Source organism: Urocitellus parryii, chromosome 10, assembly GCF_045843805.1.
Source record: "Urocitellus parryii isolate mUroPar1 chromosome 10, mUroPar1.hap1, whole genome shotgun sequence".
Taxonomy (NCBI): domain Eukaryota; kingdom Metazoa; phylum Chordata; class Mammalia; order Rodentia; family Sciuridae; genus Urocitellus; species Urocitellus parryii.
Window position 1 is genome coordinate 82,800,687 of NC_135540.1, and position 13,496 is coordinate 82,814,182.

General features: G+C 37.4%; 1 pseudogene; it reads left to right on the forward strand.

The window, feature by feature from the left end:
* The window catches only part of LOC113192886 (SKA complex subunit 2 pseudogene), a 44,102-nt pseudogene that overhangs the window by 27,754 nt on the left and 2,852 nt on the right, over window positions 1–13,496 (forward strand).

Genomic DNA, 13,496 nt, shown 5'->3' on the forward strand with positions numbered 1-13,496 from the left:
TAGCTGCAAATTCTTTTAACTTTTGTTTATCATGGAAGGTTTTTATTTCATCTTCAATCCTGAAGCTTAATTTCACTGAATACAAGATTCTTGGTTGGAACTCATTATCTTTCAGCATTTGAAATATGTTGTTCCAGGATCTTCTAGCTTTCAGAGTCTGGGTTGAAAGATCAGCCATTAACCTGATTGGTTTACCCCTAAATGTAATCTGCTTCCTTTCTCTTGTGGTTTTTAAGATTCTCTCCTTATTCTGTATGTTGGGCATCTTCATTATAATATGTCTTGGTGTGGATCTCTTGTGATTTTGCACATTCAGCGTCCTGTGGGCTTCTAGGATTTGGATTTCTGTCTCATTCTTCAAGTCTGGAAAGTTTTTTAATATTATTTCATTGAACAGATTGCTCATTCCTTTGGTTTGGACCTCAATATCTTCCTGTATCCCAATAATCTTAAATTTGGTCTCTTTATGTTATCCCATATTTCTTGGATGTTCTGCTCATGGTTTCTGCTGCCTAAGTTCTTTTCAAGTTGATATACTTTGTCTTTGTTATCTGAAGTTCTATCTTCTAAGTGTTCTACTCTGCTGGTAATACTCTCATTTGAGTTTCTAATTTGGTTTATTATTTCCTTCATTTCCAGGATTTCTGTTTGGGGGTTTTGTTTTGTTTTTTTATAACCTCTATCTCCCTGAAGAGCTGATCTTTTGTTTCTTGAATTTGTTTATGTAATTCATTGTCAAAGTGATCTTTCATTGTCTGAATTTTCTGTCTAATGTCTTCCTTGAGACTCCAAATCATCTGAGGCATGTATATTCTGAACTCTTTATCTGGAATCCCATTGCTGCAGATATTACTCTTCTAATGTTGAATTGACCTGCATTGTTTGTGGTCCTTTTTTTCCTTGTCTTTTCTTACTGCTTTCGTTTCTTTGAAGCTTTGTGAAACTGTTGTGTTAATGATTTTTCCCCATATATTTATATTGCTCCTGTATAGTTCCAAATCTCTCTTTTGTGGAGAAAGACAATGTTAACAGTTCCCAATATCAATAGTACATCATCTAAGCGCAAGTTTTCATTATTAATACATTTATAGTTAGACTCTATGTCTACAGATGTTGGCTTCAATTATTATTTAAAAATATAGTCATTAGTTTCATAAAAGGCATACCATTTCTGGTGGCATATAGAGAACTGAATTTCCAATGTAGGATGTTATGTTTAGGGGGAAAGGAGTGAGGGTATGGGGTTAATATAATTTAGCAACTTTGGAGGGGAATTCTAACCAATAGACAGGTAATTTACAGAAGAATGTATAAATTCAAACCCTATATGTATTGAGAAAATTACCCTACATATAAATAGTAAAAGTTAGGGGGTTGAAAGTGGGATAGAGGGAGTAAGAAGGGAAAAAAATAACAAGGAAGGAAAGAGAAAAAAGAGAGAGGGAAAAAAATAAGAAAAAAAGGGGGGGGGTAGGTGGGGCATATGCAACTCCTCTATATTATATTATTCTGGTGATTCAGTTGTTAAAGTCCTATTTCATGGAAAGTTCTTGGTTTCACATATGTTGAGTTGAGATTGTGAGGACCAGAGGGGGAAGGGTAGAGGAGAATGGATGAATGGATGAGAAGAGAGAGAGAAGAAAAGAAAGAAAAAAAATCTCTCAGAACTCTGTTTTCTTTTCTTCCAGTAGGTGGAGTTGTCTATTCCTAGCTTGAGTCTCTACATTCAGGGAGGTTCAGGTGTGAGAGGACTTGAGCTTTCACCTATAGCCTCCCTGCTCTTAGTCTCTGAGAGGGAAACCAGGTGCCTGTACAGTTGTTGTTTTGCGTTGATAGCTACACCCCCACAAAAGCTTGTGGGAAAAATTTTGAGTTATCGCAGCTAAAGGTGGGGGAGTTGGAAACCGGGTACCTGATCAGCCGCAGAACTGGGCTGGTAGCCAAGCCCACCGGTTGATGGGTTTTAAGGGTTGATGGGATTTTCCAATATGGGTTCCATCTGTTTCCCTCATAAGGTGTTTGGTGAGGTGGGGGGTGCTGGGGAGACCTTGTGTTTGTCCAGAGCTCGGTCTGGTGACCCACATGCAAAGCGGGTCTGTGCCTCCTCTGGTCTGCACCCAAGCTGCCTGCCCCGTGCCGGCTGGGCTCCTCCTCAGGTCTGACACTTGGTCCACGCCAGCTGGAATTACAATTCTTAATACACCATTATACCATAATTTATCATATCTCTGATTATATATGTTAACACCAAATTCACATCTTCATACATGTATTCTGTATAATGATGAGGGTCTCTTCTAGTTGTAAATTCTTTTAACTTTTGTTTATCATGAAAGGTTTTTATTAGTTTTGCTGTATGTAAGATTCTTGTTTGGCATCCATTTTCTTTTAGCGCTTGGTATATGTTGTTCCACAATCTCCTGGCTTTGAGGGTCTGGGTTGAAAAATCTGCTGAGATATGAATTGGTCTCCCCCTCTATGTGATCTGATTCCTCTCTCTTGTAGCTTTAAAAATTCAATCCTTATTCTGTATGCCTAAAGTAGATTGGTGTAGATATGTTGTAATTTTGTACATTTGGTATCCTGTAAGCCTCTTGTATTTGGTTTTCCCATTCGTTCTTCATGCTTGGAAAATTTTCTGATATTATCTCATTGAAGAGATTATGCATTCCTTTGGTTTGAAACTCTGTCTTCCTCCCTCCCAATAACTCTTAGATTTGTTCTTTTGATGCTATCCCATAATTCTGGGATGTTCTTCTCATGGTTTCTAACTATCTTCACTATGTGATCAACTTTATTTTCCAGATTGTATACTTTATCTTCATTATCTGACGTTCTTTCTTCCAAGTGATCTAGTCTGTTGGGTATGCTTTCTATTTAGTTTTTTATTTGATTTATTGTATCCTTCATTTCAAGGATTTCTGACTGGGGTTTTTTTTTTTCAGAGTCTCTATCTGTCTTTTGAAGTCATCTTTTGCTACCTGTATTTGCTCTGTTATCTCTTTGTTGGAGTGATCAGTTTTTGCATGTATTTGCTCATTTAGGTCATTCTTTAATTCACAGATCATTTTAATTATAAAACTTCTGAACTCCTTTTCTGACATTTCATCAACTTCACTGTCCATGGGTTCTGTTATTATAGTATCCTGGTTTGTTTGGGGCACTTTCCTCCCTTGTTTTTTCATGTTGTCTATGTGTCCTTTCTTGCAGTGTGGATCTGAGATATTATAGTTTCTTCCCTATATTCTTGTAGTACCAGTAGAGATTGTCTGTATCTCACCTTGATGTTGGGCTTCCAGACCCTGCTGGTGTCCCTCAATGAATGCTATTGCATCCTGGATCTGGGTCCTGTGCAAGTTGTTGTGGGTGGATTTGGGCCTCTGGGTTTGACCTCCCGTGATAACTGTTCAATCTAAAGATATTGATGTGACACTATTTTCTCAGTTACTCTTTGAAATTTTAGTATAAAATGGTTAGGAAGTCCTTATAAAACTAAATATGAAGCTACCATAAGACCATCACCCAACAAACACATTTTGGCACATTCATCACATAGAAATGAGAAATTATGTTTTCACAAAGACATATACACTAGTGTTTATGGTTGTTATATTTGTAATATCCCGAACTTAGAAACAACCCAGATGTCCTTCAACAGGCCAATGGTTGAACAAACTGTGGTACACCCTAGAATACTAATCAGTAATTTAAAAAAGCAAAATACTGATAAATACAACATATTGGATGAATCTCCAAGAAATTATCCTCAGTAGGAAAAAAAGAAGCCAATCACAAAAGGATCCATATTATATGAATATATATAACACCCTAAAAATGATAAAATTATAGAAATGGAGGAAAAATAGTCATATCAAATGCTAAGGAGGGAGTAGGGCAGGGAGAGGTGATTATGGGTTAAAAGGGCAACATAAGAAGTTCTTATGGTGTTAGGAATGCCCCCAAACCTTAACTGTATCAGTATCAATATAATGGCTATAACACTATACTATAGTTTTTCAAGATGTTATGAGTAGTGGGTACTGGGTAAGGAGTAGAAGAGATCCTTCCCTCTATTATGTCTTATAACTGCCTGTGAGTCTATTTAATCATAAGAGATTTGAAATTAAATCACTAATGATATTAAATCTTATAAATTCCTACAAAAAGCCTGTAGTCACACAGGTGTGAGGAAAAGTACTGAAGCTATGGCTGGGATGTGGGGTTATGGAAAGCTTAGGGAAAACAGAAATTTGAAGGAATAATAGAAGTTAAAGGATTAGCAGGAATTGCCCTAGCAAAGAAAGGAAATGAAAGGATGAAGAGAGAAGAAGAAGAAACATATACAAAGGCAAGGATATTGCAAATAGTATGGTGTGATCAGGAACAGTATGGCAACATCATACTAGAATATGGTTATATGCTTGACAGATAACGGAGATAAAAGTGACAAATCTCATCTTAATGCTAAGACAGGATCCAGTTCTTGAAGGAAGGCTTATTTTTTTAAAGAACTTCTAGTGTATACAATAGGGTATAGGCAGAGATTGCAGTTTCGTTTGCTTCTTTGTCTATTGTTTATAGCAACAAATAAAATTTAGTTTTAAAAAGCATAGAGGTGAAGACTGAATCATGACTTGAAGGTGAGGACCAGAATCAGCTAAAGTGAGATATGACAATGATTTAAACTAAACCAGTAACAAAAGGAATAGAGGAAAGGGAATAGATTTGAGAAACTTAACAGAGAAAAAATCCAACAATATATAATAATTGGTTGAATATGAGAGACATGGGGGAAGACTCTAGGAAAGAAATGCAAATAAGCAGAACTACAATGTTGGTCCTCTGCTTAGAGTAAACATCACTAAACAACAACAATAATAATTTTTACATCTGTAATTAACTCTCCTTGGAGTAAAAATATATTGTAATTTATTTTCCACCTCTTAAATAACACCCAAATTTCTGGATAGATGGTGGTGCTGTTCATAAAAACAAGCAAAACAGGAATTGAACATTTTTTATCTTGTTTGATTTGATGTGTTCCCAAGTTTGAATGTCATGGGAGACATCCAAATGGAAATAGCTAGTAGAAACTAGACATTCAGATATATATCTCAGGAGGAAAATTTCAAAGCCATACACATATTTAAGTCATAGGGGTCAAAGATATTACAGTCTAAATACAGTGTATAAAGGGGAAAGAAAAAAAATAGTCAGGAGCAGAACCCTTAGGAACATGGAGGTTGATGAGATATACAAAAGAAGAGGTGACCACAAAAGAGACTAAGACAGTAGGTTAAGAAAATCAGGAGAGCATGGTTACTGAATCCAATGAAGGAAAGGAAAATAGGTCAGGAAATAAATGCTGCTGATAAGTCACTAATATAAACATTAAAAAGTACCGATTGAGGAGGACTCAGAGAAGATGGAAACAATGGAAAGATCACAGATTCTGGGTCTTCCTGAATCCTCATACAAAGAGCTAAAGATAAAAACACAATATGCATGAACCAAATTAAAAAAAAAACACACAAACTATATAGTATGATATCCCTAAAATTCCAAAAATGTGAGCATGGGGGAAGGGGGAAATACAGATGTTAACTGTGTACTTTTCATCTTATATGTGCACAGGAAAACAACAGAGCATCTGACAGAACTGAGAAAAGAAGTATTTCAATATAGTCAACAGGTGTCTACTAGAAATCTACAGGACAAATGCAGAGCCACAACTGAAATTGTGAGGGTTTTTGTCCAATCTGATAGTCATTGAGTAGAAGGAATCTAAGGTAGGAAATCAGGAACTTGGGGTACTCTTGTCTCTGTGAATTCTCAAAAATGAACTCCAAGACTTACTTCCAGGATAGAGCACAATCCCATGATAAGGAGAATGAAATAAAGTAGGTCAGAGGAAAAGAGACATGGGAAAGAAGGTGCAGATGAGTGTGCAAAAGAACTGAGTCAGGAACTCTCAGAAAGGAACTTGTAATTTGTTTGTAATACTAAAACAGTAACAGAGGAAGTTCTGAGAAGTTAGGAAAGCTATATAAGTTAAATGCCTTCTAAAGTTTAGGGAAAATAAATCTGCATAAAAATGAATTAAAAACTATAGAGGTCAAATCCCAATAGTAATTCGAAAGAGAAGAACAGGCAGAGTAGCATTCCTATACAACATGAAGACATACAAAAAAATACACTCTCAAATATAGATCAGGAGTTTTTCAGGATGGCAGAATAGAGGAAGTCACTTTCCTGGCTGCTCTAGGGCATAAAACAAAACAAAGAAGATATGAAACTTCTCAACAATATGGTGAAAAAAGGCAGGGGACTTTACTGGGAATTAATACTGGACATTCAAAGCAGATCAGGGACTCAAGAGGTTGGATATAATAAAATAAGGAAGAATTTCCCAGGGCCAGTGCCATTGCTGCCATCAGCAGTGCCAGACAGAGCAGTCCCCCCATGAGCAAAGTGGAGGGATAAGGAAATTAAAGAAGTCCACATTTTTAGGAGGCTTGGGACATGTCTGGGTAGAGAGAAATCAGAGATCAAAGAACTGAAAGGCATGCAAGAAATAAGCCACATCTCTCCCTGCTGCCCACAGGGGACATAGGGAGGAAGCATTTTGCAGCCACAGCACAGGAGTCAGTAGCTGGGGGAGCCAATTCCTGGCAAACCTGAGCTTGGTCCAAAATAGAGTACTGGCAAACCCACATTGCATGACATGGAGTGTGCCTAAATAACCAGCAGAAAATCAAATGTGCAGAGGGGTCTACACAGGGGAATAGATTGTGGAGACCTATGTAGCTCTCCCCCAACCCTCCAAACCAGCCACTTTCAGAACTGGCTTGGAGAGGCATACCCAGCCAGGAATTCAAAAGGGCAGGGGCAGGAGAGATTGAGTTTGGAGGCTGAACCCGACAGACCAGGAAACATGGGATCCACAGGTTACAAAGTACACAAAATACTCATTCCTAAACTGAAGGAGGGGAACCCAGGGGTGATCCCTGGGGAATAGTCTCCAGCATGAACCAGCAACTGCTGAGTTTTAGAGGTGCACTAACTTAAAATTTTCAGATCAATCACCATTCAATAAAGAACCTACAGCCTACCTGAGCCTAAAACCTGCCTCAGACGCTCCACCAAAGAGATTTTGTCTCATGGAATACTCCAGTGACCCCACTCTGAGAATGAAGCAGACATCATACTGTAGCCCATCCAACATTGATGAGAATCTTTTGAGCTCCAATAGAAACAATTCTTTAACTTTTCATGGAGACTTTTTTTCTTTTTATCTTTCTTTTTTCCTTTGTAGGTTTAATTGTGATCTGAATGGTTCATTTGACACTTATACATATTCATATTTCTTTCTTTTTTCTCATTTCTAGCATTTTTTGAAGGCAGTTGTTTTTCATGGATCAGTGCTTCGAAGACTAGAATCTTTGATCAGTATATTTTGATTTTGTTTTGTATACTCTTATTTTTATTAAATTTTCAGTTTACATATTTTTTCCTCTCACTTAACTGTTTCCCTTGCTTTCTTCTCTTTTCTTCTGCTAACAGCCAATCTCTTGTTCTCTCTTTCACTCTTCCTTTAATTATTTATTTCAATCTTTGCTCTTTCTCCCTCATAATCATCACTTCCTACATCATTTTTGTGTTCTCTCTACCATTTGAAATTGTAAACACTTTTGCAAACTGTTTTTACTGTGGGCAATAACTGATCTCATCATTTCTCTTTATTGTGACAATTAATATTATAGATTTCATAGCAGGAACTATTTGGCTTAATGCAGTACACTGTTTGCATTGGTTGTTCTTATTACTTGTCTGGTTGTTGTTATTATTTGTCTCCCCCAAATGGTGAGGTACTGGAGACTATAATTTCACAGGGTAGAAACTCTATTACACCAGATCCATACTGTTAGATAGGTATACACATAAACAACATGAAAAATCAAGGGAACAAATCACCTGAAACAAACCAAAATACTTCAATAACAGAATGCCCTCAAATCTCACTGGAAAAAAATTTCAGAAATGGTATTTAGAATGCACACAAGTTAAAATGATCTACAAGGTAAAGGATGATATAAGGAGTGAAATAAGAAAGAAAATACAAGAAGTGAAAAAATCACTTCAAGAAAGAGATGGAGATTCTGAAAAAAAATCAAACAGAAATCATCAAAATGAAGAAGACAAGAACCAAATTAAAAATTCAGTGGAAAGCATTCCCAACAGACTAGATCACTTGGAAGACATAGTTTCAGGCAATAAAACCAAAATACATAATCTTAAAAATAAAGTTGTCCATGAAGAAATGATGTTAAGAGACTATGAACAGAACTTCCAAGAACTATGGAATAATATGAAGAGGTCAAATTAAAGATTTATTGGGATAGATGAAGGCTTAGAGATACAAACCAAAGGAATACACAATCTTTTCAAATAAATATCAGAAAAATTCCCTAGCCTTAAAAATAAAATTTGAATTTCCATTTTATTATGGAAAACCAAACACAGTAGGCTTATAGGACTCCAAATATACAACATTACAATAGACCCACACCAATAAATGTTATTATGGAAATGCCTAACATACAGAATAAGCATAGAATTTTAAAGGCTGCCAGAGGAAAGTGACAAGCCACATTTAGGGGGGAACCAATCCAACTCTCAACTGATTTCTCAACCAGGACCCTTGAAGCTAGGAGATCTTCCAATAATATATACCAAGCTCTGAAAGAAAATGATGTCAGACAAGAATAATATACTCAGCAGAACTAAGTTTTAGAATAGGCGATGAAATAAAAACCTTCCATGACAAACTAAAATAAAAGAATTCACAACTAGAAAGTTTGAACTATAAAACATACTCAGTAAAATATTTCTTGAAGAAAAAATGAAAAATAAAATTGAAAACCACCAAAAAAGGAGAAACTATACAAGAAGAATAGTCAATCAAAGGAGAAACTAAATTCAAATTAAAAACCAAAAATAAATCAAAATGACAGAGAATAAAAGTCATTTCTCAATAATAACATTGAATGTAAATGACCTAAACTCATCAATGAAAAGACACAGACTGGCAGATTGTATTAAAAAACAAGACCCAACTATTTCCAGGAGACTCGCCTCATAGGCATAGACATCCACAGACTGAAGGTAAAAGTACAAGGAAAATAATATCATTCACAAGGATCTTGTAAACAAGAAGGGGTTTCAACATGGCGGCCAGCGCGGAGAGATCAAGTCTTTGACCTCTTCAGCTGTGCAGGCATAGGGAGTCGTAAAAAAGTCTAAATTCTGTTTGCTCAGGATCACTAGGCAATGCTGAGCTAACGTGGATCGGGGGCGAACAGTCTGGGCCTCTGAGAACACACACTAAACCCGGATCGGCTGAATTCAAGCTCCCGTTCACCTGCTTCCAGCAGACAAACAGCTGTGACTCAGCACTAATCCATCTGGCTGAAACTGGTCAGCCCTTCTGATCCTACGGAGGTAAATGCCAACCGAGCCTTCATAGGTAGTGGCCACAGGTTTGAAACGGGGCTTGGGAGAGACAGTAAGGACCCACCCGTTGCATTGGTCACCCAGCAAAGGGAAACGAACTGTCGCCATTTGCAAGAGATACCACCATGGCAGAGAACTGACGTCACCAGACTGTGGCGGAGGAGATAACTTCATTGAAACATGCGGCTACAGGTGTGTAATTCCCTAGCCTTCCCTCTCCACACAGGGGAAACCTTAAGGGCCCCTCCCAGCTCTCCCGTGAGGGGCCCTCCCAGCTCTCCCGAGAGCGCGATAGCCAGACAGAGGGAATCAGAAGTGGTGCAGGACCCACGGCACGGAACTCCCGGCTACCACTCCCACCAGTGCAGACAACTGAGGTCTCTTGCACCAGCTACCGGGGGCGTGGCTACCAGAGGGCAAGTAAAATTCGCTGAGGATTCTCAGCCCCAAGCTCTACAAACTTAGGGTCTGAGGGAATGGCAAACAAAGAGAGTGTGCCCAGTCATTCATGAAAACAGGGCTCCCAGGAGCACCAGACCTGGCGTGTAGCCAGTATTGTGGTGAGCGTCACCGGTGAGAGGGGCCTGGCTAGAGGAAAAGTGGGGAAGTGACTAGACACAAGAGGAGGCCCTAGGCACTCAGGATTGGAGATTCGCCCAGTCTGGGAAGAGGAATTGCTGTACAGTGATTGGTTCCTGCGTATTCACAGGAGAAGCTTGGCCTGGTGGGCACAGCTCCACCTACTGGAAGAAAAGTTAATCAAACTCTAAGACTGCATTTATTAGCTTTTACATATTGTCAATAGAAGTTTCAATAAAGTTCTAAGAACAGAAGATTTCCCTGAGATGAAAGGTGCAGAGGGTAGTCAGAAATGGAAACCACAAAGGTAGACTACTATTTCTACAAGTATGGATGAGGATGGAAGGAAACTGATCTATAGTTTTAGAATGACATAGGGTCAAAAGAAAGGTTTTCTCTTTTCTTTCTGTTTGTTTGCTTTAAAATGGAGTTTAAACATGTCTATGTGCCACTAGAAAAGAAAAAACTAGAGCAAGGTTGGAGGTACATCCTAAACAAAGATAACTGACAGAGCTAAGTGAGGAAACTAAAGGGAACATGCAAAAATTGCTAGCAGAAATGACCTGAAGCTAAGGTAGTCATTTCTACTGAAATAGCAGAAAAGAAAAAAAAACTGTCTTCCTTTCCCTACTTCTAATTTTGAACTCCAGGAGATAAATGTCAGTATGCTCATTGTCTTTGGAACAATAACAGCAAATAAAACGTATATCCAGGCCAAAAAAAAAAAAAAAAGAATGAGCTTTAATTTGGGAAGGAGATGATCTGCCTAATGTAGGTAGAAGGTGGGGAACATAAGATATCAGGTAAACTTTTAAAATATCCAGGTGATGTGGAAGGTTCCAGAGGACTGTAAATTGAATTTGTAGAGATACCAACCCATACCATTTTGTCATTTTCTTTATCAACTTGGGTGTAGAATTAAAGAAATCATAGTTAAATTTATTAACTGTTTGCTTGTTTTTTTTTTCCTAATAAACCTATTTAAGCAGAGGAGTTGAAATCATTGACAAGGAACTGGTTGACGTAACAAGGAAAGAAGCAAAGTGGTGGGTAACTCATAAAATGGGACCAAGGAAGGAAATGACTCCAAGATTTTTAGCTTAAGAGACTGAATAAATAGGGACTTAGGGATGGAAAACATCTTTTTTTAATTATTAAAATTTTTTTTAGTTGAAGATGAACACAATTCCTTTATTTATTTATTTATTTTATATGGTGCTGATGATTGAACCTGGTGTCTCACACGTGCTAGGCAAGTGCTCTACCACTGAGCCACAACCCCAGCCCTGGAAAACAGATCATAGAGGTAAAAAAAATGAATTGATTTTCAACATTTCAGGTTTCAATGTCTAGTTCCTATAAGTGAATTCAGATACACAGAAAAGAGATTTGGTATGAAAATATAGATTTGGGAGTCTTCATTTTAATGATAGTAAGTGAAGCTGTGAAAATATATAGAGTAAAAATATAATTTTAAGAAACCAAAGAAAGAATCTAAAAAAAAATCCTGCCTTACAAATTAAAAAGAGAAACAGCACCTACTAAAGTCACCTGGATGGAGAGGCCAGAGAGATAAGGAAAAACATCCAGGTAAGGATGGTTCTAAGAGTTCAAAAAAGAGAGTTTAATGGAGGAGCAATCAACGTGACAAGATGGTGGCATATAATCAGAACTCAATAAATGTAAAGTTCATGTTGTGTCCATTTTAATAAGCATAAGTCTCACTCTCACATTGTTAGAGCTATATCAAGGCAGAAAGGATATTCAAGAAAGGGAAGAAGGGATCTTTCCTATGTTAAATGATGCATGCATGCTGCCTCCATGTCTATCAGAGTCTCACTGAAAATCGTAGTATAAAACAAGACATACTGAGGTTTCCACAACCCTCATATGCTTGTGGGATAAGGACTGCTCCCAGCAGCAGCAAAAATTCAAATTTCCCTGGCTCTTAGAAATACAGGACCTCCATTTCCTTGAGAATTTCCTCCCCATGCCACCTCACCACCTGAAGCACATTTAAAACCCAGATGTGACTCCCAAAGTGTTCATCATAGGATGATGCCATTTTTCCATTCTGCCGTTTCTCTTACTGGACAGTTCAGTTCCTCATCCTGCCACTTCAAAAGGGACCAAGATCTCCTGCTGGATGCCACTGTTGATCCCCCACCTATCAAACAGGTGCTGGTGTTCTACCATGTATGTCATCAGGAATGCTACTCAAGACTTTTTTAAAGTACAATGAATGAACAGTCATACCCTCCGAAGTGCCACAATTACATTGTTATCTATGGGGAATTCGGGCTCTCATTTCTTTGCTATCCTATGTAGAAGTGCCCCCAAAGCAGTGTTGCTCATGCCTCTACTGTCTTACAGACCTGAGCGGGAAAAGTTCATTCTGTTCATTGACCTCTTTCTCACTCTAAAATTCAGACATGGATTGTTGCTCTATCTTTTCACATTTATCCATGCATTTCATTAATAATTATTTTAAGTGTGGGTGATAAAGAATGCTTAATTTAAAGATTAAATGTAACAAGGAGAAATGAAATGGGCTGTAAATTATTGAAATCAATCCAAAAGTCATGTTACAATAGGCTTCTTGGGTACATTGTTGAAATAAAAACTGCTCTCATTTTTAGTTTTTTAACCTAGTGTCCCATCTTACCATAACTAAGCTACTTTGTCTCTATCTGATAATCTCTGGGCATTTTTCAATTTGCAATTCAAATGCGAACCTATAGATTCTCTTCCCATATCTCCAACTCAAAGTCACCAGAAAGACCTGATTGATCAAACCAATTACCATTTTTCTTGTATAAGCATTTGAGGCAGGATATCTTGTGGGTTATTGGCTCATCTTTGGGTATCATTGGTCACAAGGTAGTATCATGAAGTATCAATAAGAATACATTCAGAAGTTACTTCCCATAATGAGTCTGTAAGAGTGGCTGGCAGGAATGCTCAGACACGATTTTGTTCCACTAGGAAACAAGAATTCTATACAGAATAATCTTCAGCAGAGATAATGTACGAGGAACATAGTGAGATCTCAAATTTTTGCTTTGTGACTTAAAGAATAAGTCTCACTTCTTTTATATGACATTTAAATCCATTTAGAATATATCTCAATTTGCCTTTCCAGTTTTCTCTATTAATTTTATTTTTCATTGAACTCTTTGTAAACTTTTGTTGAGTACTGACAATATGATTGGAACTTTTCTAAGAGTCTCACATGGGTTTATTCCTTTAATCTCATAAAACAAAGTACTATTTTATCCCTATTTTATCAATAAGAAAACTTAGATTAAGTAACTTGCACAAGGACACATTAAGCTAGCAAATGACTAAATAGAAATTCAAACTCAGATAGTATAGCTTCAAAGCTCAAAATCTTAACCACTAAG